The sequence below is a fragment of the Neofelis nebulosa genome, chromosome X, assembly GCF_028018385.1.
Source record: "Neofelis nebulosa isolate mNeoNeb1 chromosome X, mNeoNeb1.pri, whole genome shotgun sequence".
NCBI lineage: Eukaryota > Metazoa > Chordata > Mammalia > Carnivora > Felidae > Neofelis > Neofelis nebulosa.
The window spans coordinates 74,862,104-74,889,970 of NC_080800.1; the positions used below are offsets into that span (position 1 = coordinate 74,862,104).

Sequence of the window (27,867 nt, forward strand, 5' to 3'; positions counted from 1 at the left end):
TTCTATCATAAAAGGCAAATTGTATAGGCTAATATGATTTTTTTACTATGTATACATATTTTTTTCATTAAATGACCTGACCTCAAAATAAGTAGTTATTAGTTTTTCAAAATGTCTGATTAAATATTGTTTTCTATTTTATGTACTGCCTTCTAAATTGAAAAATGTGCTACATTAAGCATGAGGGCAGCCTAAAAGTCAATGTAACAATAATGACATAGATAGGCTGGGTCTGAGGACCCAGAGGGGGTCCTGCAGAACAAGCCAAGAGGGTCCTTGGCTTCATACAGGATAGAAATCAAACAGGAGCCAGGAGGAAGTGAGGACAGAGTTTATTGAATAACATAAGTGATAGAATATAGCAGATGGAGTGTCTGGGAGACTCAGAAAAGAAGTGAGTCTCTCCATAACTTGAGGTTAAGGTTTTATATTGGAAAGGGTTCCAGGGTATGTGTTCCTTCAGGAATCCAAGGTAGGATCAGATCAAAGGGTGAGTGTCAGGTGAACAATAGGTGTTATTCCATAAATCACCAAAGGTAGGAGGTATTGATGTTAATGCCACTAAGTTTTATTTGAAATTGATGTTCTGGAACATGTGTGGGATCTAATTCTTTTTAGATGTCATCAAGCATCTCCCTAGATAAAACTAGGATGCACTTAGAGAATGATTAACTTTCTTGTCTCTCTTTATAATGGGAACATAGTTTCTTTGGTTTACTCAGATGCAAAATATAGAACATGAATTAATGGGACTTAGCAGAGAAACAGCAGAAATGGAAACTTTCTTCTTTTCTAATTTTTTTAATGTTTATTACTTCATTATTTTCTTTTTTGAAGGAAAGAGCAAGCTGGGTAGGGGCAGAAACAGAGGGAGAGAAATCCCAAGCAGGTTCTGTGCTGACGAAATGGAGCTACAAAGTATAGCCTTTCTAAAATGCAGTCCCTTTAGTTTCCCTGTGTAAGTAATGTAGGTTTTGCAACAAATCTGTACATAAAAATGAATGTAGAAAAATTAAGAGTACTGAGAGCTCACTCGCATCCGTATATTAGTTTATTTTATCAAAGTAAAATAATTGCTTCAAACTTTTGCTAATGATTCTCACTATAAATTGTTTCACTTAAGATTATAAAAACTTTGTGGGGCGCCTGGGTGGTGCAGTCGGTTAAGCGTCCGACTTCAGCCAGGTCACGATCTCGCGGTCCGTGAGTTCGAGCCCCGCGTCAGGCTCTGGGCTGATGGCTAGGAGCCTGGAGCCTGTTTCCGATTCTGTGTCTCCCTCTCTCTCTGCCCCTCCCCCGTTCATGCTCTGTCTCTTTCTGTTCCAAAAATAAATTTAAAAAACGTTGAAAAAAATTAAAAAAAAAAAGATTATAAAAACTTTGCTTTTTGGAAACCTGAGTAGCTCAGTTAAGTGTCTGACACTTGGTTTCAGCTCAGGTCATGATCTTGTGGTTTTGTGAGTTTGAGCCCCATGTCAGGCCCTGCACTGATGATGCAGTGCCTGGTTGGGATTTTCTGTCTCCCTCTCTACCTACCCGTCCCTCCACTAGCATTGTCTCTATTTCAAAAATAAATAAACTTTAAAAAGTTATAAAAGTCTTGTTTTTTGTTTTTTGGGTTTTTTTGACTGTTCAGTTTTTTGACACAGTTTTGGACACCAGACACTTTACTTTCCTTTTTTACTATCCTTATATTCCTTAAAGCAATTAATTTCCTTCTCACTATTCAAAGTGATGAAAGGATGTTTCACATTTTCATTTTAATCAGAAATAAAGCCTCACTGTTTTAAATATGCAAGTGCTTGAACAGAAAGAAATTATCATTGATATAGTTCCCTTAAAACATGATCATAATACTATATGATTTCATTCATATGTGGAATTTAAGAAACAAAACAGATGAACATAGTGCAGGGAGGAAAAAAGAGAGAACAAACCATAAGAGATCCTTAATTATAGAGAACAAACTGAAGCTTGATGGAGGAGATGTGTATAGGGAATGACCTAAATGGGTGATGGGTAATAAGGATAGTACTTGTTGTGATGAGCACTCAGTGTTATATGTAAGTGAGGAATCACTAAATTCTACTTCTGATACCAATATTAAACTATTTGTTAACTAACTATAATTTAAATAAAAACTTGAAAAAAAAACCCATAATCATAATTAAAGTAATTTTTATGATACATCATACTGAAACATTTAAATTCATAGTACTCCATCTGGATATGTTACTAAAAGTGAGTTTTAAAGTAATGACTGAAGACTTCTTCATTAAATATATGCAATTTTTACTCCATCATCATTTCCAAGTTCATGTCTTCATCACAGATTCTCTGGAAGAGTTCAAATTTAGCTCTATCCTAAGGAGTCAATTGAAGGATTTACTTGCCTCTACAGGATTAAACAATAAAACCAAGATTATTATCAGGAACAGTTCCCAGAGGGAAATTTCATCTGTACCAAAATCCTCCTGAACACACTATCAATGGCAAAAGCATCATGTTTCACTCTCTAGACAATTTTACCCTCAATGCACTACAAAGTTTAGACAGTGTATTTTGTTTGCTTGTTTGTTTTGTTTTGTTTTGTTTCTGTTTTAATGAAAAAAATTGTACCACTTGTTTACTTATTTTTTGCTATCAAATACATAGAAATTAGATTTTCAGAGGAAATTTTGCCTGCCTAATTAGGTCTAAAGGATTCAAATACTGATTATACATATGAAGATCTTTAATTTCCTTGAAAAATCTGTCATATTTTAAAAATGTTTAATTTCAGAAATGCATTGTAGTATTTCTTTTTCTGAAACAGTTCTTAAACAAATCAATTAAAACCTTGGATTATAACAGAAATGACCACATTTTCCTTTATTCAGTGATATATACATAGCAAAAGTTTAAATCACCAGCATAATTTGGAAGGGATAGAAATTATTCTAAAAGCTCTCATTCTCACAAACCATAAATCAAATTCACATAATAGTTTTAAGCATAGTGAATTATATTTTTAAAGCTGTTACGTAAATTTAACATAGTAATTAGAAAGCAAGCCTACAGTTAAATTACTATTACATTGATGTGGAAGAAAAAGAGCTTGGGTATAAGATACAGGTGAAGAAAGCAAAGCTATAAACACCAAAGTAGAATATAGCTCTTATTATCTTAGTTTAGAGGTTGATGGTGGTGATGATGCTGAACTTGAATAGCACTTTTGTTCTTATCTCAAATAACCACAATCTGCCCTTTTGTGAGAGCATGGGAGATGGTAGAAGGCAACAGACAAAGAGAACACACACACACACACACACAGAGTAATTAGGGGAAGCAGATATATTACCAAAGTGATTTGCATATGCTTAATTTGGCACACTATTAAGTAGAGTCCTCAAAAGATGTAAGGCTTGGCTTTTCATCATTCCTCATTCTTAGCCCCTACCTCTTCCCATTAGCACTAACTAGCACAAGAACTATTTACTGTCTCTGGCACTGGAGTAGAGGAGCTATAGCATGAATATTTTAAAATTCTGGAGGATCTAACCCTTAATGGTTTGGGGATGTGTATTAATATTCAAATAAAATTGTCATTATCAAAACAATTCTAATATCTATGAAACGTCTGTGATAAGTATCTTAAATGACATTCTAAAAAGAATGTTAATTTGTTGTTGTCATTGATTTTACAATAGTAAATCACTTGAAATGGTTCTTTCTGTGGTAGAAAAAGTATCCTAGATGAAACTCAAAAAGCATGGAAAATTTATAATCAAAAGGATAAATTTCTTGAGTTGCATAAAAAATCTTAGTAAAAAAGTATATAGTAAGATTTTAAAAATTCATTGATCAAAGCGTTCTTTACATATATACTACTTTTCTTCATCTGAAAAGTAACACACTGGGAAAATACCCTTAAAGTTACTTCTTTATTTTTATCATCTAGCCTGTGTTTAATTAAATAAAAATCAGATTATCATTTTTATTTTGAGTTGCAAAACATTAGTATTCTCTTAGAAGTCTGTGGCTACTTCCTCAAAATTGTACCTTTCTCTTTGATATTTGTGTGGAAGAAATTCAAATAAGACACATTCAGTTTTAAATAATGATTGAAATAGTAAAATGCTACCAGACAATGAGTCAAGTTCCCTAAGAAATACTTGAAAAATAAAGTTTAATACTGTCTTAAACAAATATCAGGAACAAACAAGGGCAACTAGGAACAGATATATAATTTGTGGGCTTTAGTGCAAAATGAGGATGAAAAGTTCATTGTTAAAATGTTAAGAATTTCAGCATGGCAATAGTGCAGCATTCTCAGATTCCTTTAGATTCTGAGGCCCTACTCATGTAAGTAGGTTGCATGTTCATGAAGTCAAAACTAGAGGGAAAAACTAGTCTTAACAAAGAGTACTTTTTAAATATTATATTTCTAAGTAATTATAGATTCAAAAATCACAAAGATAATACAGAGACGTCCCGTGTACTCTTCACTCAGTTCCTCCCAATATTTCTATCTAACATAATTATAGTACACCACAAAAACCAGGAAACTGGTATTGGTGCAATGTGTATATGTACTTCTATGACATTTCATCACATGTGTAGAATCAAGTAACCATCACCACAATCAAGATAAAAACTATTCATTTTTTTCAAGTTTTTATTTAAATTCCAGCTATTTAATTTACAGTGTAACATTAGTTGCAGGTGTATAATTTAGTGACTCATCACTTACTACAACAGCCAGTGCTCATCACATGTGCCCTCCTTAATCCTCATCATTTATTTAACCCATATCCCCAGACAACTCCCCTAAGGTAACCATTAGTTTGTTCTTTATAGTTATGAGTTTGTTTCTTGGTTATCCTACTTTCCTTGCCTATATTTGTTTGTTATGTTTCTTAAGTTCCACATAAGGGTAAAATCACATGGTATTTGTGTTTCTCTGACTGACATATTTGGTTTATCCTAACACTCTCTAGCTCCTTCCTTTGCAAATTGGAAGATTTCATTCTTTTTTATAACTGAGTAATATTCATGTGTGTGTGTTTGTGTGTGTGTGTGTGTGTGTGTGTGTGTGTGTGTGTGTTTGCTTTTGTTTCCCTTGCCTCAGGAGTCATTTCAGGTAAGAAGTTGCTATGGCTGATGTCAAATAAGTTACTGTCTGTGATCTCTTCTATGTTTTTGATGGTTTCTTTTCTCAGATTTAGGTCTTTCATCCATTTGAAATTACTTTTGTATATGGGATAAGAAAGTGGTCCAGTTTTATTCATTTGCATGTAACTGTCCAGTTTTCCCAGCACCATTTGTTGAAGATACTGTCTTTTTTCTTCAATTTAATAGTCTTTCCTGCTTTGTCAAAGATTAATTGGCCATATAGTCGTGGATCAATTTTGAGTTTTCTATTCTGTTCTATTGATCTATGTATCTATTTTTGTGCCAGTATCATACAGTTTTGATTTCTACAACTTTGTATTATAACTTGAAGTCTGAAATGGTGATGCCTCCAGCTTTGTTTTTATTTTTCAAGATTACTTTGGCTATTAGAGGTCTTTTGTGATTTCATACACATTTTAGGATTGTTTGCGCTAGCTCTGTGAAAAATGCTAGTGGTATTATGATAAGGATGACATTAAATGTGTAGAACTGGTTTGGGTAGTATAGACATTTTAAGACTATTTGTTCTTCCAACACCTGAGACTGGAATGTCTTTCCATTTCTTTGTGTAATCTTCAATTACTTTCATCTATGTTTCATACTTTCCAGAATTCAGATCTTTTGCATCTTTGGTTATATTTAATCCTAGGTATCTTTTTATTATTGGTGCAATTGTAAATTGGATTAATTCCTTGATTTATCTTTCTGCTGTTTCATTATTTGTGTATAGAAATGCAACAGATTTCTGTGCATTGATTTTGTATCCTGTGACTTTACTGAATTCATTTATCATTTCTAGGAATTTTTTGGTGGAGTATTTTGTGTTTTCTATATATAGTGTCATATCATCTCCAAATAGCAGAAATTTGACTTCTTCCTTGATGATTTGGATGACTTTTTGTTGTTGTTGTTGTTGTTGTTGCCTAATTTCTGTGGCTAGGACTTAAAGTACTATGTTAAATAACAGTGGTGAGAGCAGACATCCCTGCCTTGTTCCTGACAACAGAGGAAAAGTACTCAGTTCTTCCCCATTGAGGGTGGCAGTAGCTGTGAGCTTTTGGTATATGGCCTTTATTATGTTGAGGTATATTCTTTCTAACTCTACTCTGTTGAAAGTTTTTATCATGAATGGATGTTGTACTTTGTCAAATACTTTTTCTGCATCTATTGAGAGGATCATAGGATTCTTATCCTTTCTTTTATTAATGTGACGTATCATGTTGATTGATTTGTGAATATTGAACCAGCCCTGCATCCCTGTAATAAATCCCACTTTATCATGGTGAATTATTCCTTTAATGTACCGTTGGATTCAGTTTCCTAGAATTTTATTGAGAAATTTTTCACCCATGTTCATCATGGATATTGGTCTGTAGTTTTATTTTTTAGTGGAGTCTTTGGTTTTGGTATCAGGGTAATGCTGGTTTCGTAAAAGGAATTTGTAAGTTTTCTTTCCTTTTCTACTTTTTTTGGAGTAGCTTGAGAAGAATAGGTATTAACTGTCCTTTAAATGTTTGGTATAATTCCTCTGTGAAGCCATCTGGTCTGGACTCTTGTGTGTTGGAAGATTTTTGATTGCTGATTCAATTTTTTGCTGGTGATTGATCTGTTAAAGTTTCATTTTCTTTCTGTTTCCATTTTGGTAGTTTATATGTCTGCAGGAATTGATCCATTTCTTCCAAGCTTTCCAATTTGTTGGTGTATAGTTTTTTATAACATTCTTATAATTGTTTGTATTTCTGTGGTATTGGTTGTGATTTCTCCCCTCATATCCATGATTATATTTATTTGCATCTTTTCTCTTTTCTTTTTGATAATTCTGGCTAGGGGTTTATCGATTTTATTAATTTCTTAAAAGAACCAGCTCCTGGTTATATTTAGCTGTTCTGTTTTTTGTTTGTTTGTTTGTTTGTTTGTTTTTAGATTCTATATCGTTTATTTCTGCCCTAATCTTCATTATTCCCCTTCTTCGGTTGGCTGTAGGCTTCATTTTTGTTCTTTTTCTGCCTCCTTTAGATGTAAGGTTAGGTTTATTGTTTGAGATTTTTATCGCTTTTGAGTTAGTCTTGTATTTGTATATACTTCCCTCCTAGGACCTCTTTTGCTGCATCCCAAAAGTTATGGACTGTTGTTTTCATTTTTATATGTTTATATATATATTTTTTAGATTTTTTCTTTGATTTCTCAGCTCACCCATTCATTGTTTAGTGGTATACTGTTTGTTTGTTTGTTTGTTTTGCTTGCTTGCTTGTTTAACTGGGCTCCACATGTTATTCGGGGCTTAACTCATGACCTAATATCAAGAGTTGCATGTTCTACAAAATGAGCCAACCAGGTGCCCCATTTATAGCATGTTTTTTAAACTCACTATATTTGTGGTCTTTCCATATTTTTTTCTTCTTATTGACCTCAGATTTCATAGCATTGTAGTCAGAAAAGATGCATGGTGTGATCTCAATATTTTTGTACATTTGAGTCCTGATTTGTGACCTAATATCTGATCTATTCTGGAATGTCCCATGTGCACTTGAAAAGAATATGTATTGTGCTGCTTTAGGATGGAATGTTCTGAATATATCTGTTAAATCCATCTGGTCCAGTATGTCATTCAAAGCCATTTTCCCTGGGTTTCTGTTTAGATGTTCTGTCCATCGATGTCAGTGAAGTGTTAAAGTCCCATATTATTGTTGTATTATTATCAATTAGTTTCTTTATGTTGGTTATTAATTGTTTTATATATTTGGGTTTACCAAGTTGGGGGTATAAATATTTGCAATTGTTAGATCTTGGTGGATAGACCCTTTTCTTAGGATATTATGCTCTTCTTCATCTGTTACAGTTTTGGTTTAAAATCTAGTTTGTCTGATAGAAATATTGCTACTCTGGCTTTCTTTTAAAATCCATTTGCATCGTAAATGTTTCTCCGTACAATTACTTTCAATCTGCAGAGTGTTACTAGGTCTAAAATGAGTCTCTTGTAGGCAGCATATAGATTGTTTTTTTTTTTTTAAATCCATTTTGACCCCATAAGTCTTTTGACTGGAACATTTATTCCATATATATGCAGAGTAATTATTGATTTATATTAATTTAATGCCATTTTATTACTTGTTTTATCATTTCATTTGGAGATTTTCTCTGTTCCTTTCTAGTCTTTGTCAATTTTGGCCTTTTTTTCCCACTCAGAGAATCCCCTTAAATATTTATTGCAGGGCTGGTTTAGTGGTCATGAACTCTTTTAGTTCTTTTTGTGTGTGTGTCGGTGGGGAGCTCTTTATCTTTCCTTCTATTCTGAATGATAGTCTTGCTGGGTAGAGTAGTCTCAGCTGCATATTTTTTCCTATTTAGTGTGTTGAATATATCATGCCACTTTCTTCAGGCCTACCAAGTTTCTGTGGAGACATCTGCTGCTAATCTTATTCATCTCCCCTTGTAAGTTAGAGACTTCTTTCGTCTTGCTACTTTTAAGATTTTTTCTTTATGTCTATATTTTGCAAATTTAACTACAATATGTCTTGGTGTTGGCCTGCATTTTTTATGGGAGTTCCCTGTGCCTCCTGGGTTTGGGAGTCTGTTTGCTTCCCCAAATTAGGGATATTTTCAACTATAATTTTCTCAAATATAACTTTTGTCCCCTTTTTCTCTTCTTCTTCTGGAACTTCTTTGATATGAACACTATTACATTTGATGGAGTCACTGAGTTCCGTAAGTCTACTTTTGTAATCCAAGATTTTTCTTTTCCTAATTTGTTAAGTTTAATATTTTCCATTATTCTATCTTCTATATTTCTTATTAGTTCTCTGCTTCTTCCAAACTTGTGGTCAAACAACCAGTCAATTGCAAATCTTGGTTATTGCATTTTTCATTTCTGCCTTATTTTGTTTTAAGCTCTTTATCTGTGTGGTAATGGTATAATTATATCACCAGCTAGGGATGCTTAAACCGTATTTTAAAAGAGTCTTTTTTTAACTAGGCTTGCTTGCTCCATTTTCACATCACCTCTTACATTTCTCCCTCTTGATCTAGATCTTTCATGAAAGAATCAATGATCAAGCCCTTAATTTTGTCCTATTGCATTGCCAAGGCAATTAGTACCTCCTCTGAGTCCATGATGTTTTTTCAGAGGGGAAACTCTGATATCTTTACATATCCTTAAACTTGTTGGGTGAGAGTCCTAGAATAACATTTGAAGAGACTGTTATGAAAAAAAGATTTTAGTCTATGTCAATTGATGTCCCATTTCCTTTTGTCAAATGTTAAGCCTGATTAATACTTTCAAGTCTCTGAGCAGCCATTATTTTCACATATTGAGTAAGAAACCATCAGGAAATACATGTTACAAATAGCTTAAGTATAACAAGATACAGGTTAGGATACTGACTAATAGTATGACTTGTACACCTGAATGCAAAATAACTCCAAGCCCCAAAGGGAGTGAACTAAAACTATCAAAATTTTAAAGTTAAACCATCCTGGGGAAAAATGTGAAAGTCTTTTTAGAGACTTGGCCATTTTAAGCAGCTTGGTAGTTTTTAATTCCATCTGTTGTGAAATATTTATCTATATACAGCAAGAGATGTTAGTTATTTTACAGACTCTTGCTTGCTCATACAAAAGATAAACAGGGGGATATCTTATTACCAATAACATTCTTGGCCAGATAGTCTAAGGATTTTTGTCAGGCAGCTTTTGCTTTATCAGTGTTTTCTGAATCATTTTCAAGAATTAAGGAGAAGTTTTTGATGATTTGATCATTTACATTTATTCCTAACCAGGAAGTAGAGACCTATCAAAAAGAGTGAATTATGAATCACGAATCATGAAAAACTTCTAGTATTTCTTTACAACTGAAAAATGTAAATTAAGGGGCACCTGAGTGGCCCAGTCAGTTAAGCATCTGACTCTTGATCTCAGATCAGGTCATAATCTCACAGTTCATGGCTTTGAGCCTTACGTTGAGGTCTGTGCCAACAGTGCAGAGTCTGCTTAGAATTCTCCTTCTCTCTCTGCTCCTACCCCACTTGTGCACACTGTCTCTTTTGATTTTTTTTTCCAAAGTTTTTTATTTATTTTTGGGACAGAGAGAGACAGAGCATGAACGGGGGAGGGGCAGAGAGAGAGGGAGACACAGAGTCGGAAACAGGCTCCAGGCTCCGAGCCATCAGCCCAGAGCCGGACGCGGGGCTCGAACTCACTGACCGCGAGATCGTGATCTGGCTGAAGTCGGACGCTTAACCGACTGCGCCACCCGGGCGCCCCAACACACTGTCTCTTTTGAAAGAAAGAAAGAAAGAAAGAAAGAAAGAAAGAAAGAAAGAAAGAAAATTCAGTGTAGTTGGCCAATGAGATCTCTTATTTTTCTTTTTGAATATCAACATACAATTAGATTTTCTCCTAACCTAAAATAAAATGTTGTTTGATATTCTAGAAATTACCCTCCCTCCCCACTTTAGAAATATCCTGGGAGATACAGATGAACATGTTATCTATCTTTCCAGAGCAATGACAGCATAAAAGATAATAAATGAAGGAGAAAGAATTTCAGGTAAGTGTTCATTCTTGATTTTTTGTTTAGGATGGAAACAGCCTATCCTGATATCAGCTATTTTTTTTTCTTGTCAATTTGATTCAGAAGTCTCCAGGATCTGTACAAGACCAGTTGTCAAATGGATCTTTCTTTGGCTGTGAGATGTGTCCTCAAGGGTCAGTACTTTCTAGTTTTACAGGAGTGTCCATGGTCAAGACCACTTGGTAAGTTATTTCCCAGTGGGGCTCATGGCTGTCTTCCTCTGATGTTTCTAGAATAGTCAGACACGAGGCTTTAGATTTTGACTGACAGGCTTACTTGAATTGGGATGTGGAAGCCTTCTTTAACTTATTGATAATAGGCTGGGGTATCAAATGTTAGAGGCTTAACTGTAGCTGGTCATACTAGCATGAGATAATGAGAAATCAACAGAAGGTTGTATACTGATAGAATTCAAAGAAGTTTTCAAAGTTTTTATTAAGGCTTATATGATTTTCTCAGTGAAGTGAGTACCTTGATCACTGGAGATCATGGAAGGTATACTCCAAGAAAGAAATATATTTTTAAGTTCTTTTTATTTTCCACATTGGTGGCATCAGCCTTGTGGCAGGCAAAAGCTTCGATCCACCCAGAATACATAAAAACAATAACAAAGAGGGGCGCCTGGGTGGCGCAGTCGGTTAAGCGTCCGACTTCAGCCAGGTCACGATCTCGCGGTCTGTGAGTTCGAGCCCCGCGTCAGGCTCTGGGCTGATGGCTCGGAGCCTGGAGCCTGTTTCCGATTCTGTGTCTCCCTCTCTCTCTGCCCCTCCCCCATTCATGCTCTGTCTCTCTCTGTCCCAAAAATAAATAAAAAACGTTGAAAAAAAATTTAAAAAAAATAAAAAAATAAAAAATAAAATAAAAAAAAAATAAAAAAAACAATAACAAAGAAATATTGTTAACCCATACTAAGTGGCAGTTGAATGAAGTACTCAAGTGTTCAAAGACCCACAAGGAGGTATGAAGCATCTGGAATCAAAACCAGTTTTTCCAGCATAATAGACCTAAGAGGTCATACATTGCCAGTAGACTAGTTCTGCAATATTATAAAAGTATTCCCACCAATGCCTATGTATGATTTGAGTCATCTTTAATGCACTATGTTGGGTGAAGGAATGCAATAATGAAGAAAATGGGGTTTGTCAGGGAGCCAGGAAGAATCAAACATCTTTATTGGATTACCTATAGCCCTGGCCATTCTTTGTTTTATAGCCACTGTTTACCCATTTTGGTTTCTGATTTAGGAACAGAGTGTTGCCATGTTTCAAGGACATCAGTGAGATAAAGCAGTGACTGGACTTGGGTCCCCTCGACTTTAACCACAAAATCCAGCATTCCATGGCTGCTTCCATAAAAATAATCCAAGATTCTGCCTGTTGGGTAATATGTCTTCCAGGAACGCTTAGGGAGGATGCTTATTGAAAAGAGGATGCTTGCTACAAAGAATGGCAAAAATCAGATCAAACCTATCTATGCCACGGTGGACTCCAGTGCTGACCTTTGAACAACGTTTTCCTTCACTGTAATACTAAAAATTACACCCAGTAGTGGAGATCCAACATACTAGTCTTGGGACACATAAGGAAGCCTGAAGTTTAAGTGTGCAGATGCCAAGACGCCCTCACCTCTACATGCTTAAACATCACCCTTTTCCCACTTGTTTCTTTAAAATCCTCCCTGACCTCTCCTTGAGGAGTCAGCCTGAGGATTCTTTCCTTTGTATTGTCTCCATTGTGTTAGAGTATAAACCCCAATAAAGCCTTGCCTGAAAGTCCCATTTGGCCTCTTGTCAATTTCTATTGTTTCCAGAGTCCAAGGGTAGGATTTGGGAACATCAGGATGGCAAAAGTTTAGCAATGAGGAACCAGTTTTTGCAACAGAAGAATAGACTTCATCCATATTTTCCACAATCTTATAAATACAATATAAGGAAGGCTTAGTACTACTAATTTGGCAATGGTTCCTATGTAAATTACATATCAAATAAACCTAATCTGATTAACAAATATTTTGGAATATTGCAAGTCAAAAGGATTCCATTTAGAATTTGATCTTGAGAAGTTTCTCAAAAATATTTAAAAAAAAAAGTTTTAAAGCTCTTGTCTAAATAGGATTATAGATAATTATGCAACTTAATACTTTTAAAGGAAAACGCTTTCACAATCTGTTGTCAAAGCATACCAAAACTCCAAGAAAACTTTGTCTTTTAACAGAGAGAAAACCGAATTCTAATTTTGCACTAGCGAATTTTTATATTAAAACTCATTTTAAATAAATTCATTTTAAACTTAGCCAGCTTGACTATGTATTGAAATTCCTTTTCAGGGGTGCCTGGGTGGCTCAGTTGGTTAAGTTTCCAACTCAATTCGAACTCAGATCATGATCTTACATTACAGTTTGTGAGTTCCAGCCCCATGCTTTCAAGACAGAGCCTGCTAGGGGTTTTCTGTCTTCTCTCTCTGCCCCTCCCTCCCACTCTCTCTCTCTCTCTCTTTCTCAAAAATAAATAAATATTTAAAAAAGAAATTCCTTTCTAGGGGGGCTTGGGAGGCTCAGTCGGTTGAGCCTCTGACTTGATCTCAGGTCATGACCTCACCACTGTGGGTTTAAGCCCTGTGTCTGGCTGTGTACTGACAGCTCAGAACCTGGAGCCTGCTTTATATTCTGTCTCTCTCTCCCTCCCTCTCTGCTCCTCCAATGTTCACACTCTGTCTCTCTCTTTCTCTCAAAAATAAATAAACATAAAAACATATAAAAAAGAAATTCCTTTTCAAGGATCCCTTTTTCATAGCCTTGTACAATTTTTTTTCCCCTACATTTTACATTTTCTCTTGTTTTCCTTTTTAAACAGCCAGCCTCATTTTAGGATAAAATTACTTTATTTTAGCTCGACAAAAAATGCATCTTCATTTTCCATATCTTTTACTAAAAACACACCCTACTTTCCTGGCATATAGACATGCTTTCCTTATTATTTCTAGTAGCCTTAGTTACATATATTAATTAGAATTATTGAAAAATATAATTCTTAGAAAACCTTAATTTCTGGTGGAAACAAAGAAATGAGAAACTTTGAACTATTTGTTAAACAAGAATTCTTTACATTTGCAAATTTATGAATACATTTCATAATTTATTGAAGCATTGCTTTTTTCAATTTTCAAATATAGCACAAATACACCCAAATATCTTTGAATGTATCTGTAATAAGGAGCCAAAATTAGATAAACCTATGTTTAGTAATTAATGTTGTAGTATTGAGATAGGGAAACTGAAGGACTATATAAAAATCTGCCTTTTGCTCCTTCTCCTGATTCTATTCTTGCACATGCACCCTCATCCCACTTTACACATGCCTCATACTGAAAATAGTATGTGTCCTCCTTATAAGGGACAAGGAGTTAATGATTTCTTCACAATAAATAATATCTAAGGAAGGACCATCACCTTGAAATCAGATATAGCAACTTTTTTTCTAGATATGCCTTCTGAGGCAAGGGCAACAAGAGCAGAAGTAGACAAAATATAGGTCTTCTGCACAGCAAAGGAAACAATCTACAAATTAAAAGGCAACCTATGGGATGGGAGAAGATATTTGCAAATAACATATCTGATAAAGACTTAGCAAATGGCATACTTGATAAACCAAAAAGACTCCACCAAAAAAACTTCTAGAACTGATAAATGAATTCAGTAAATCACAGGATACAAAATCAGCATACAGAAATCTGTTCCATTTCTGTACAACAACACTGAACATCAGAGAGAGAAATTAAGGAATCAATCCCATATACAATTACACCAAAACCAATAAGATACTAGGAAAAAATCTAACCAAAAAGGTGAAAAACCTGTACTCTGAAAACTATAAAAGATTGGTGAAACAAATTGAAATAAACACAAAGAAATGGAAAGACATTCCATGCTCATGGATGGAAGAACAAATATTGTTAAAATGTCTATACTGCTCAAAAGAATTAACAGAATTTAATGCAATAATTTAATGCAATCCTTATCAAAGTGTCAACATTTTTCACATAGTTGGAACAAACAGTCCTAAAATTTGTATGAAATCACAAAATAGCCTTAATAGCCAAAACAACCTTGAAAAAGAAACAAAGGTAGAGGCATCACAATCCAGAGTTCAAGTTCTATTACAAAGCTGTAGTAACCAAAAGAGTATGGTATTGGCACAAAAATGGAACTTTAGATCAACAGAACAGAATAGGAAATTCAGAAAAGAATCCACAACTATATTGTCAATTAATCTTCAACAAAGCAGGAAATAATATACAATGGGAAAAAGTCTCTTCAAAAAACGGTGTTGGGAAAACTACACAGCTACATCCAAAGAATGAAACTGGAGGACTTTCCTACATCATACACAAAAATAAATTCAAAAGGATTAAAGAATTAAATGTGGGACCTGAAACCATAAAAGTCCTATAGAAGAACACAAGCAGTAACCTCTTTGACATCAGCCATAGCATCTTCTCTCTAGATATATCTCTTTTTTTTTTTTTTTTTTTATTTATTTTTGGGACAGAGAGAGACAGAGCATGAACGGGGAAGGGGCAGAGAGAGAGGGAGACACACAGAATTGGAAACAGGCTCCAGGCTCCGAGCCATCAGCCCAGAGCCTGACGCGGGGCTCGAACTCACAGACCGCGAGATCGTGACCTGGCTGAAGTCGGACGCTTAACCGACTGCGCCACCCAGGCGCCCCTCTCTAGATATATCTCTTGAGGCAAGGGAAACAAAAGCAAAAATAAACTATTGGGACTTCATCAAAATATAAAGCTTTTGCACAGTGAAGAAAACAGTCATCAAAATTAAAAAATGAAAAAGCAACCTACAAAATGGAAGAAGATCCATTCTTATGTCATTTGTAAATGACATAACTGATAAAGGCTTAGTATCAGAATTTATTAAAGAGCCTAAATGTCCATCAACTAATGAATGGATAAAGAAATTGTGGTTTATATACACAATGGATTACTACGTGGCAATGAGAAAGAATGAAATATGGCCCTTTGTAGCAACGTGGATGGAACTGGAGAGTGTTATGCTAAGTGAAATAAGCCATACAGAGAAAGACAGATACCATATGTTTTCACTCTTATGTGGATCCTGAGAAAATTAACAGAAACCCATGGGTGAGGGGAAGGAAAAAAAAAGAGGTTAGAGTGGGAGAGAGCCAAGGCATAAGTGACTGTTAAAAACTGAGAACAAACTGAGGGTTGATGGGGGGTGGGGGGAGGGGAGGGTGGGTGATGGGTATTGAGGAAGGCACCTTTTGGGATGAACACTGGGTGTTGTATGGAAACCAATTTGACAATAAATTTCATATATTGGAAAAAAAACTTATAAAACTTAACACCACAAAAAAACAAATAATCCAATAAAAAATGAATAGAAGACATGAATAGATATTTTTTTCCCAAAGACACCCAGACAACTAATAGACACATGAAAATTTGCTCAACATCACTCATCATCATGGAAATATGAGTCAAAAACTACCATGAGAGGGGCACCTGGGTGGCTCAGTTGTTTGAGCATCCAACTTTGGCTCAGGTCATGATCTCATGGCTTGTGGGTTCAAGACCCACATTGGGCTCAGTGCTGTGATAGCTCAGAGACTGGAGCCTGTTTATGATCCTGTGTCTCCTTCTCTCTGTCCCTCCCCAACTTGTGCTCTGTCTCTCTCTGTCTCTCAAAAATAAATAAATGTAAAGAAAAACTACAATGAGATATCACATCCCACCTGTCAGAATGGCTAAAATCAACAACACAAGAAACAGCAGGTGTTGGGGAGGTTGTGGAAAAGGGGGAATTCTCTTGCAATGTTGATGGGAATGCAAACTGGTGCAGCCACTCTGGAAAACAGTATGGAAGATCCTCAAAAAGTTGAAAAATGAAACTTCTCTATAATCCAGCAATTTCACTACTAGTTATTTACCCAAAGAATACATAAATACTAATTCAAAGTGATATATGCACTCCTATGTTTATAACAGCATTATATAAATAACCAAATTATGGAAGCACCCCACATGTCCATCAACTGATTAATGGATAGAGACTATGTGGTATATATGCATAATGGAATATTGTATAGCCATAAAAAAAAGAAATGTCACTTGCAAGGACATGGATGGAGCTAGAGAGTATTATGCTAATGAAATAAGTTCATCAGAGAAAGACAAATACCACATGATTTCACTTATGTGTGAAATTTAAGAAAAAGCATGCCTTTTAAACATAAACCCAGCTGTGGTTCCCAAAGGAGGGTGATCATTTACAGCTATTCTTGGGGGAAAAAAATCCTTATGCTTTGGAAAGGTTGTAAATTGAAAGAATATGTGGACACTTGAAAATAAGTTGAGCACTCAGCAGCAAATATCCTGAAACCCCAATCACCCACTGTTTATGCCAAGGATGGGAAATTCCCTTAGACTTGAATCCAGTTGGCAATTTGTTTTTAAATTGTTTTTAGTATTTATTTATTTTTGAGACAGAGAGAGACACAGAGTGTGAGCGGGGGAGGGGCAGAGAGAGAAGGAGACATAGAATCTGAAGCAGGCTCCAGGCTCTGGGATGTCAGCCCATAGTCTGATGCAGGGCTTGAACTCATGAACCCACGAGATCAAGACCTTAGCCAAAGTCGGATGCCTAACTGACTGAGCTACCCAGGCGCCATAGTTGGCAATTTTTTTTAGACCCAAATTTTCTGCCAGGTATGGCAAGGATACCATCCTATTCTCCAAAGGAGTGAAGACAGAAGCAGTTATTTTGCTAAAAGAAAGTCTGATTTGAATTTAACTAATGAAGACAGGAGGTTCAGATCCAGGTGAACTGACAGTCAAAACTTTGAAGCTCACTGTTGAACATGCTTAGAGAACAAAGGTATCTTGGTGGTACCGTCCCTGTGTTAGCAGCAGCAGTAGATGTCCAATATCAGTTGCTATGGATCCTGCTGACTACACCAAGAGATATCTGTCCACCAAGAAAGAATTTACTAAAAATTTAAGTAAGTAGGCATTTACTTGGGCAATTGGATTTGCAATTTGGGAACAGAGATTTAGATAGAAACCCAACTCACATTCTGAGGAAGACAAAAAGGGGACAAGATTATAAAGGTGAAAGGTTACAATTGTAGTTCTCAATCAAGTTTGTTATGCAAAATAGGGATTGAAACTACATTAACCAAGACTGGTTGAGTTAATATGCAAATGAGAATTGAAACTAGACAAATCACAATTGGCTGCTTTCAAAGTGAAAAGTATGAATGATTCAGGTGTCATGGTAAGGAGGAAGTTAAGTCCAGACTGAGGGCTTGTAGCTGCCAAAAGTTCATAGTTCCTTCCATAAAGACATGTATGAATTCCTCCTGCCTTACGGCCACCTAACCCTGTTTTAAAAAAAAGACTCTTAACTATATTTGCTTACTCCATTTTAAAATTTATTTTTATAGCTTGTTTGTTTTGGTTTTGTTTGTTAATATATTCCCAGATTGAAAAAATACAGATTTGTTGTTCTCCATCATCTGAAATCATACCCTTTTCAGCAGATTATCTCACCTCTAGGTAATTAAGAAACAATTACTTATAGTGAAGTAAATCAAGATCATTCCCATCAATTAAAAACAAAACACACTGAACTCTAGGGACATATAAAGAGATAAATATATGAAGTTTTGTAATATGATGGAAAGTCCTGCAGTGGCATTATTTTCCGGGTACTTAATATGATTCTTACCAAATATAATATAAGCAGATTGGTAGAACAGCTATGTACCTTTATTGCTTGTTTTAGTGACGCAGAACTGTCAAAGTAGGTTTCCAAATGTTGTTTTCCCACTGCGTGTGAAATTGGAAGCAATACATATAAAATGCTTACATATATCTCTGTCCTCCATCTTCCTTTCTCCTGTGAATCAGTTATTATTCAAAATTATGCCTTGTATATCAAAGCTCTTTAAATAACAGCTAATATATTATTGTCTTCAACTAATAGAATCTCATTATTATATTTTTATTATTGCTAGTACTATTAATAGTTGAACGTTGGGTTCTTAGGAATCCAGGAAAAATAGCTTTTTACAAAGTTAGATTAAGGTGGTTGTTGTTGTCATTCTCCTTCTCCTCCTCTCCATCCCCCTTCTCCTTCTTCTTCTTCTTCTTCTTCTTCTTCTTCTTCTTCTTCTTCTTCTTCCTCAACTTAGTGCTATATTTCTAAATGACTTTTTAAATAAAAACATTGAGAGTTTGAAGGAACACATGCATTGACTTTGTCTGAGTTAGCTAATTAACAACGTAGTTAATTTAAAATAACTAAAAATATAAATTCTCTATTAGACTACAGTTTAGTATTAATACTTAACAGGTGATAGCTGTACATCTCAGAAAGAACAGGGAAATAATTACTTATGTATGTTTAATTATAAACAAAGCATAGCTAGTCCACAAAATTTTGAAAATAAATCTATATTGTATATCTTTTAATTTTTATCATGTGAAAACTTGGTACTTATAACCTCCAAATAAGTCTAACTTTTGTTTGTTTTCACATTCTATAGTTAATAGTTTTGCCATCATAACATAACTTTGGACAAAATAAACACTAGTTATAGATATAAAAAGACACAAATTAGACATTATTGCTTGCATTAATTGCTTGCATTATATTAAGAATACTTGCCTTATAATATATTTTTCCTAAAACATCACTTTTTCTGTGTTTGTAGCAACAATACAGAATGAATTTTAATTTTTTGGATTCTTGTAATATCCATATAACATCTTGAAATAACTTGTGATACTGAGATACTACCACACCAAGTTGCCATGAAGTAAAAAAAAAACAAAAAATATAAAATATGTGCATATGGAGAAGTATAGTATTTTCATGGTTTTAATTGTACTGCAACATAATGCTTAATCTAAAAGATAAAGCTTGTTGAAATATTTCTTTCATTTTTGCCATTTACAGGGATTGGATAAAGAATAGATAAAATGAGAATGTTAATATATAGATAATCATTGAAGCTGGATGATGGTACATAAGGGTTCATTATGTTATTTTTTTTTACTTTTTATGAATTTGAATTTTCTTTTAATAAAAGTTTTAAAAATTAAAAAAAAAAACAGCACAGAGCAAAAAAGAGCCATAAGGTAAATACAGCATTTTGCAGTACATATAACTGAAACAAGACTAGCATGCAGAATACATAAATAACTGCCACATCGAAAAGAAAAATAAAAAACACAATAAGTACATGAAAAGCTGCTTATGTTCAACCATTCCAACTAATCAAGGGAATTCAAAATTCGGACCAGAATAAAACATCATTAAAATACATGTGTTTGGCAAACTATTAAGCAATATGGTAATATCAAGTATTGGATATACCAGGTATTAAAAGGAATCCTTAGAAAAACAATTTGTCAGTATCTTGTTCAGTTGAACATGTCACATCTTTGGCCTTGTATTCCCAATCCTCAGTGTAAAAATACAAGAGAAATACTATTTCATGATTATTAGGATACATGAACAAAATATTAATTACAGTATTATTTATAATAGCAAAAGCCTGAAAATAGCACACATGTATAACAATTAAAGAAAACATAATTAAGGTTTGTTCACACTGTAGAATATTATACATCAGAAAATGAAATATCACTGTATATAACATGAATAATAATCTTGGAAGCATAATATTTAATGTAAAAAAAAGATCCAGTCCATTTACAGTGTGACAGTTTTTATAGAACTTTCTTAAATGATATTTTTGTTTGAAGCAAAAGCAAAGATTTAGGATTGTGGTTATTTTTGGTGGGTTTATAAATGACAAGTATATTACTAAGTATTACAATTAAAATGTAAATATACATCATTTTTTATCAAATAATATATAAAGATAATAGTATAAAAATGAAAAAAAATAATCTTTTTCATAGCCTCTGAGAGACATTTTTACAATATGTGCCAAATATATGGTTCTGCTATAAAATTTAAAGCACATGCCTTTTCATTTATCCTTTCTAGGCTTTAGAATATAATGACTTTCGGGGCGCCTGGGTGGCTCAGTCGGTTAAGCGGCCGACTTTGGCTCAGGTCATGATCTCGTGGTCTGTGAGTTCGAGCCCTGCATCGGGCTCTGTGCTGACAGCTCAGAGCCTGGAGCCTGTTTCAGATTCTGTGTCTCCCTCTCTCTGACCCTCCCCCATTCATGCTCTGTCTCTCTGTCTCAAAAATAAATAAACGCTAATATATATATATATGTGTGTATATATATATATGTATATATGTATATATATATGTAAATATATATAAATGTATATATAAATATATACATATATACGTATATATGTACATATATACGTATATATGTATATATATATGTGTATATATATATACATATATATATGTATATATATATATATATTATATAATGACTTTCTATGTTTTAAGGTGATGTTTCTAAGTTTCAGGTTTTGTGCTGCAAAGAATCACCTATTAAACCAATTTTGATGCTGAGTCAGACTGAGAACAATGTCCTCACCCACCTAAACATGTGCTCCCTTATTTCTCTCTGGATCTGTAGTATAATTGTACTCCTTTTTTATAGAGTCAAGCCAATGTCAAATGCATCCAAACTACAATGGAAATATCTTAAGGCATGATTTATATTTTTATTTATGTAAACTTTTTGCTCTTCTTAATACCCATTCCCTCAAGATAAAAGACTTGTTCTTCTTTTCTTATGAAATGTGGATTTTCTTGGACACTTGGGGAGCTCAGTCAGTTAGCAGTCTTGATCCTTGATTTCAGCTCAGGTCATGTTCTCATGGTTGGTGAGATGGAACCCCACATTGAGCTCCACACTGACAGTGCAGAGCATGCTTGAGATTTTCTCTTCCTCCTCTCCCTCCTGCCGCTCCCACGTTGTGCACTCTCTCTCAAAAAGTAAACAAAAATAAACATTAAAAAATGTGGATTTGCCAAGATATTATTTTTCTTTTCATTTTTCTATACCACAATCAAATAAAATCATAAAATGAGCATATGGGTTTTATACACTAACTTCATGAAATGGAATAGCAGAAATATATTCATCAAACAAAAATATTTTAGCAATCTATATAATTACATATGACAAATGCAAACCAAAAAGTGATTGCCTTTTATCTTTATCAGTTTTATAGAAATGATATACATTTGTCATGGACAAAGCACTGCTCCCTCCAATTTTTTGCTTTTGGAAAATGAGCATAGAAAGCAGTCAGCTCTTCTATTTTAATAGGATGGAAGTAACAGAAGAATCATGGTGACATTTAAAATAAGCCAATTTGGGGCATATGGGTGGTTCAGTCAGTTAAGCGTCCAACTTCAGCTCAGGTCATGATCTTGTGGTCCATGAGTTCAAGCCCCACGTCAGGCTCTATGCTGACAGCTTGGAGCCTGGAGCCTGCATCTATACTGTGCCACCCTCCCCTCTAACCCTCCCCTGCTTGTGCTCTGTCTCACTCTGTCTATCAAAAATAAATGTTAAAAAATTAGAAGAAGTTAATTTGCTCAATTTTTCTATGTTACATACTTGATCTTGTAGACAGCTGGAGTAGTGTTTTGAAAATGTTAATAGTACACAATTGCCTAGGTGTTCCAAAAATAGTATTAAAATAAAGGAATTGATAACTTAGAAGGTTTGCTGATCTCATTAAAATCATCTATTTTTGATTGCCTGTAAAGTGGATAATATTTTGAGAAAAAAAATTCCAGCTTATCTTTGTCTATTTCAGAAGTGACATAAAACTCTAAGTGCACCTGGACATATTCTATATGACAAAGACTCTCCATGAACAAACTTGAGTCAGGCTCTTCTGAGACCTATTTTTGAGTAGGACTTCACTTTGGCCCTCTCCTGCTTTTTGGCCTGCCTAGCCCAGTTTTAACAAGAATCCTGCTGAGGTAGTTTTCCAAAATTCCCCCTTCCCTTGATATCTGATAATCCTGGCCTTCCCCTGTCCTTTATATCTCCTCTTAATAAGTTTCTATCCACTGACCCTTTCAATCTGCTCCTTAACTTTAAATTCCTAGCCATGTTTATTGCATTCACAGTTGAGACCCATTTCTCTCCCTTATTGTAGTAGTCTTGACACTTATTGCAATAGTCCTGAATAAAATTGTCTTTACCATTTTAACAACATGTTGAAATAATTTTTATTCTCTACCAGGCACTTCAATGATAGATATCAAAAATTGAGAAGGATATACATAGCTATCTAAAATTCAATTTACCTGACAAGTTTGCATTTCTTTTTTTTTAATTGTATTTTATTTTTTTTAATTTACATCCAAATGAGTTAGAATATAGTGCAACAATGATTTCAGGAGTAGATTCCTTAGTGACCCGTATCCTTTTGGCCCATCTCCCCTCCCACAATTCCTCCCATAACCCTCAGTTTGTTCTCCATATTTATGAGCCTCTTCTGTTTTGTCCCCCTCCCTGTTTTTATATTATTTTTGTTTCTCTTCCCTTATATTCATCTGTTTTGTCTCTTAAAGTCCTCATATGAGTGAAGTCATATGATATTTGCCTTTCTCTTACTGAATAATTTCACTTACCATAATACCCAATACCCTCCAATTCCATCCACATAGTTGCAAATGGCAAGATTCCATTCTTTTTGATTGCCAAGTCATACTCCATTGTGTGTGTGTGTGTGTGTGTATATATATATATATATATATATATATATATATATATATCACATCTTCTTTATCCATTCACCCATCGATGGACATTGGGCTCTTTCCATACTTTGGCTATTGTTGATAGTGCGGCTATAAACATGGGGGTGCATTTGTCCCTTCGAAACAGCACACCTGTATCCCTTGGATAAATGCCCAGTAGTGCAACTGCTGGGTCGTAGGGTAGATCTATTTTTAGTTTTTTGAGGAAACCCCATACTGTTTTCCAGAGTGGATACACCAGATTGCATGCCCAACAATGCAAAAGAGATCCTTTTGCTCCGCATCCTCTCCAACTTCTGTTGTTGCCTGAGTTGTTAATGTTAACCATTCTGACAGGTGTAAGGTGGTACCTCATCGTGGTTTTGATTTGTATTTCCCTGATGAGGAGTGATGTGGAACATTTTTTCATGTGTAGGTTGGCAATCTGGATGTCTTCTTTGGAGAAGTGTCTACTCATGTCTTTTGCCCATTTCTTCACTGGATTCTTTGTTTTGGGTGTCGAGTTTGATAAGTTTTTTTGTAGATTTTGGATACTAACCATTTATCTGGTATGTCATTTGCAAATATCTTCTCCCATTCTGTCGGTTGCCTTTTAGTTTTGCTGATTGTTTCCTTCACTGTGTAGAAGTTTTTTATTTTGATGAGGTCCCAGTAGTTAATTTTTGCTTTTGTTTCCCTTGCCTCCAGAGACATGTTGACTAAGAAATTGCTGCTGCCAAGGTCAAAGAGGTTTTTGCCTGCTTTCTCCTCGAGGATTTTGATGGCTTCCTGTCTTACATTGAGGTCTGTCATCCATTTTGAGTTTATTTTTGTGTATGGTGTAAGAAAGTGGTCCAGGTTCATTCTTCTGCATGTCGTTGTCCAGTTTTCCCAGCACCACTTGCTGAAGAGACTGTCTTGATTCCATTGGATATTCTTTCCTGCTTTCTCAAAGATTAGTTGGCCATACATTTGTGGGTCCACTTCTGGGTTCTCTATTCTGTTCCATTGATCTGAGTGTCTGTTCTTGTGCCAGTACCATACTGTCTTGATGATTACAGCTTTGTGCTCCAATCAATAGACATAGGGTAACAGAATGGATAAGAAAACCATATCTATCTATATGTTGTTTACAAGACACCTACTTTAGACATAAAGACACCTTCAGATTGAAAATAAGGGGATGGAGAACCATCTATCATGCTAATGGTCATCAAAAGAAAACTGGAGGAGCCAAACTTACATCACAAAATCTAGACTTTAAAATAAAGACTGTATCAAGAGACGCAGAAGGGCATTATATCATAATCAAGGGGTCTATCCACCAAGAAGACCTAACAATTGTAAATATTTATGTGCCAAATGTGGTATCCTCCAAATATATAAATCAATTAATCCCAAACAGAAAGAATCTCATCGATAGTAATACCATAATAGTAGGAGACTTCAACACCCCACTCACAGCAATGGACAGATCATCTAATCAAGAAATCATCAAGGAAACAATGGTTTCAATGACACACTGGACTAGATGGATTTAACAGATATATTCAGAACATTTCATCCTAAAGCAGCAGAATATACATTCTTCTCCAGTGCACATGGAACGTTCTCCAGAATAGACCATAAACCAGGGCACAAATCAGCCCTAAGTAAGTACAAAAAGATCGAGATCGTACCGTGCGTATTTTCAGCCCACAATGCTATGAAACTCGAAATCAACCACAAGAAAAAATTCAGAAAGGTAACAAATACTCAGAGACTGAAGGACATCCTACTAAAGAATAAATGGGCTAACCAAGAAGTTAAAGAGGAAATTAAAAAATAAATAGACGTCAATGAAAATTATAATACCACAACACAAAACCTCTGGAATGCAGCAAAGGCAGTTACAAGAGGAAAGTATATAGCAATCCAGGGCTTCCCAAAGAAGGAAGAAAGATCTCAGATGCACAACATAACCTTACGCCTTAAAGAGCTGGAAAAAGAAGAGCAAATAAAACCCCAACACAGCAGAAGACAGGAAATAACAAAGATAAGAGCAGAAATTAATGCTATCTAAACTAAAAAAACAGTAGAACAGATCAATGAAACCAGAAGCTGGTTCTTTGAAAGAATTAACAAAACTGATAAACCGCTAGCCAGTTTGATCAAAAAGAAAAAGGAAAGGACCCAAGTGAATAAAATCAAGAATGAAAGAGGAGAGATCAAAACCAACACAGTAGAAATAAAAACAATAATAAGAAAATATTATGAGCAATTATATGCCAACAAAATGGACAATTGGGAAGAAATGGATAAATTCTTAGAAACATATAAACTACCAAAACTGAAACAGGAAGGAATAGAAAATTTGAACAGACACGTAACCAGCAAGGAAATCAAACTGGTAATCAAAACTCTCCCCCCAAAAAAGAGTCCAGGGCCAGTTGGCTTTCCAGGGGAATTCTACCAAACATTTAAGGAAGAGTTAAGACCTATTCTCTTGAAGCTGTTCCAAAAAATAGAAATGGAAGGAAAACTTCCAAACTCTTTCTATAAAGCCACCATTACCTTGATTCCAAAACCAGACAGAGACCCCACTAAAAAGGAGAATTGTAGACCAATTTCATTGATGAACATGGATGCAAAAATCCTCAACAAGATATTAGCCAACCGGCTCCAACAATACATTAAAAAAATTATTGACCACGACCAAGTGGGATTTATACCTGGGATGCAGGGCTGGTTCAATATGCGCAAAACAATTAACGTGATTCATCACATCAATAAAAGAAAAGACAAGTATCATATGATCCTCTCAATAGATGCAGAGAAAGCATTTGACAAAATACAGCATCCTTTCTTGATAAAACCCTCGAGAAAGTAGGGATAGAAGGAGCATACCTCAAGATCATAAAACCCATATATGAATGACCCAATCCTAATATCATCCTCAATGGGGGAAAACGGAGAGCTTTCCCCCTAAGGTCAGGAACAAGACAGGGATGTCCACTCTCATCACTGTTATTCAACATAGTATTGGTCGTCTTAGCCTCTGCAATCAGACAACACAAAGAAATAAATATATCCAAATCAGACAGGAGGAGGTCAAACTCTCACTCTTCGCAGATGACCTGATACTCTATATGGAAAACTCAAAAGATTTCACACACGAAAAAAGAAAAACTGCTAGAACTGATTCATTAATTCAGCAAAGTGGCAGGATATAAAATTAATGCACAGAAATCGTTTGCATTCCTATACACCAACAATGAAGTGACAGAAAGAGAAATCAAGGAATCTATCCCATTTACAGTTGCACCAAAAATAATAAAATACCTAGGAATAAATCTAACCAAAAAGGTGAAAAAATCTATATACTGAAAACTATAGAAAGCTTATGAAAGAAATTGAAGAAGACAAAAAAAAAAATGGAAAAAGATTCCATGCTCCTGGATAGGAAGAACAAATATTGTGAAAATGTCAATACTACCCAAAGCAATCTACATATTAAATGCAATCCCTATCAAAATAACATCAGCATTCTTTACCGAGCTAGAACAAATAATCCTAAAATTTGTATGGAACCAGAAAAGACCCCAAATAACCAAAGTCATCTTGAAAAAGAAAACCAAAGTAGGAGGCATCACAATCCCAGACTTCAAGCTATACTGCATTTTTTAATGTTTATTTTTGAGAGAGAGAGAGAGAGACAGACAGCGTACAAGTTGGGGAGGGGCCAAGAGAGAGGGAGACACAGAATCTGAAGCAGGCTTCTGGCTAGGAGCTGTCAGTACCGAGCCTGAGGCAAGGCTTAATCTATGAACTGGAGATCATGCCCTGGGCTGAAGAGCCACCCAGGCAACCCAACAACTTTGCATATCTTAAAAAATAAGTTATTATGTCTCTTAGGTATTTACTATCATGTAGTTTATAGACACTTTTATGAAACTCTGGAACTGAGAATATTAACTTGTGAAGAAGAAAGAAGAGACATATCTGACCTGGGGATATGAAACCCCAAGTCAAGACTGAAAGATCCTAGGAGTAGAAACCACATGCTAATCTAAAAGAGATAAGGCTGTCTCTAAGGATCTTATAGGAATGGCAGTGAGGAAGAAAAATAAGAATTAGTTTCTTAGTGAAAAGACTTAAGATATTAAAGTCTCTATTTGCAACTTTGCTGGAAAACAACATGTCTGTAGAGCACTCTTCCTCTTTTTCTAATATCATCCATCAACAATTACATTGGTTAATACTTATATACACATATTATGAGTTATTTTAATAAATATAAGCTATGTAAAAGTACCATTTAGTTTCATTGGTTCACTGCTGTATTTCCAGTGCCCAGAACTTTGCCCATCATATGGGAGATACTCAATAAATATTTCTTGAGTTAATATATTTAATAATGTCTA

The 27,867-nt window shown here is 34.9% G+C and overlaps 1 pseudogene; it reads left to right on the forward strand.

Moving 5' to 3' along the window:
- Window positions 1-10,678: 10,678 nt before the first annotated feature.
- The window catches only part of LOC131502099 (tubulin beta chain-like), an 84,630-nt pseudogene continuing 67,441 nt past the window's right edge, over window positions 10,679-27,867 (forward strand).